The following is a 2,353-nucleotide window of genomic DNA, read 5'->3' on the forward strand; positions in this document are numbered from 1 at the left end:
ACCTGAGTCAGGCCCTGACCTTTCGCTGCCTGCTGACGTCCTGAAGGCTAATTACTGCCCAGGGGCCAACATGTCCCTCCGGGTAACACACGGAGGCCTGGACACAGCCCCAGTGACTCCTCTTTCCACACACGGTGTGAGGCAGGAGACAAATGCACAACAGGAAAAGGATGTCCGGCCCCCATCACAGCACCTGACTCAGAGCCAGCCTGATGTTCACCTGAACCCCTCCCCCCAGCATGTTGCCACACTCAGCAGCCTCTTTATCCCCCAGTGAAAAGGGGTCGTTGTCTTGCTTGGTGCCCAGCGTGCCAGCCTGTTTACTCTTCTTCAGAGAGAATATTTCTGGGCCTGTCCTCTTTTTCTTACAGAGTACCCGGGACAAAGCTCCCCTCACAGATCAAGGCAGGATTGTGGGTCCGGCTCTAGTTCCGTCTTTCTCCCCCAGGATAAACAGCTTTACCCTCAGCTCTTATGAATCCCTCCCTTATTCTTACTTATCTTAGAAGCTATTTTTAATGGACCTGTTGTCTCATGATCTATTTGACAAAAGCACCACTGAAAGCATCCTGTGCGCCTGTAACTCAACTGTTCACTGGCTGGGAGGTCAATTTAGTCTTGGCAAAGACTAAATTCAAACTCAATTCTTGACTTTGTTTCTAGAGCTCTCTCCTTTATACTCGTCTGCGTCCCCCAAGAGGGAGATAGAGGAGAATGAGGGCATGGGGAGTCAAAGGGAGATGGAGGTCATCTACTCTTCTCTGGTTGCAAGCCACAGAGACTGATTCTAGCTACTTTCGGTGGGAAATGTTTTTATTGGAGGGCCACTGGATGGCTCAGAATCCAGTGGGATGTAGGAGAGCCGGGCTTCGAAAAAGACAAGAACCGGAGTGACCTAGTGTCTGGGCAGGAGAAACTAATTAATAGCCTCCTTGGGGCCCTGCCCCTGGAATAAAGTTGTGTTAATGATTTCCCTTTCATTCGGCAATTGTCGAAGTCCGAGGAGAGAGCCTGATGGTTTGTCCTGGGACCTCGTGTGTACCTGTAAGCCAGCAAGACAAGAGCCCTGAGACGGCACACATGAGGGAGAGACATCCAACTCAAAATGCTGTTAGCAAATGAAGAAGAAAGGGATGCTGCGTGCCCAAACAGCAGATGACTGCTACACTAGAACATTCTAGGTATTAGGGCTGGGGCAGGGCCCTGTAGGTTGAGTCTTACTCATGCCATTGGGATGGCCACCATCCCCTTCTCTCTAGCAGGGATGGGCTGAGCCCTCACATCCTCCAAACCTGGCTGCTGGGAGGGAGCATATCTCATTCTCTCCAAAAAACTTACAAGATTCAATGCTAAGGATGAAGACCACTCAAGAGCTTATAATTGGCTGTGTAGACCACATATTGGAGTGGGCTTTATAGTCAAGTGACTTGAACTGGAAGTCTTAGCACGATTCACCAGCTATGAGATGCTGAGAAAATGCCCACCTATTCTCTGAGCCTCAGTTTGTTCTGCTCTAAAATGGGGATATAATAATGTGTACTCTGTCTCCACCATTGTTCTGTCAAATGAACCAAGAATTGTCAGGAGTCTGTAAGCTGTGAGCTATATACAGCTACAGGAGGCATTGTTCTACTTTTCATTATTATCAAGTGAGGCCGGGCTGCTCGGGATAAGTGGCTGGTGCCTGGAACAGCAGCTGCAAACCACAGTACCTGAGTGGAGGTTTGAGGGTGGCAGGTGGGAGTCCGGAGGATGCAATCATTTGGACTTTCAGATTGCTCTCAACTTCAAGCATTGCAAATAGCTGAGGCTCCACTAGATTCTGTCATATGCCCCAAGGCCAAAGGGCCTGAGCAGGGGCGGGCAGGGGGGGAGGGGGGTGATAAATTCCACCAGCATTTTCACAGCTCTGATTTAAACTCCATCTCCTTTACGGAGAGCCCAACTGCTAAACTCTTCCTGGCAATTAGGCTCCCAAGGCTGAGCACTAACAAAGGGGGGGCCTCCAAACGTCCCATCTTTGACTTCCTGGGTTGGCATCTTTGCCTTCCCAGGTTGGCATTGTGCAAGGATGGGACCTGATGAAACGCTCCCTCTTCTATCGCCTGCCTGTGTCTCGTTGGCTGTCCTTCCTGCAGCTGTGTTCCACCACGGGCATTTCAATCGTCGCTGCGCATCTCCCCACCTCCCTGCCCCGGGAGGACATGAATTCCTCTCTCCACTCACATGCCCACTTCAAGCCATCTGCGTGCACTCCAGGGAGCGCGCCACCTGACATCTTGATGTTCACAACCATCCAAAGCCTCCGGAACCTCACTGTTTATGCTATTTATGCCCCCGGAGCATGAAACAG

Source organism: Neomonachus schauinslandi, chromosome 6 (assembly GCF_002201575.2).
Source record: "Neomonachus schauinslandi chromosome 6, ASM220157v2, whole genome shotgun sequence".
In the NCBI taxonomy this organism is placed as follows: Eukaryota; Metazoa; Chordata; class Mammalia; order Carnivora; family Phocidae; genus Neomonachus; species Neomonachus schauinslandi.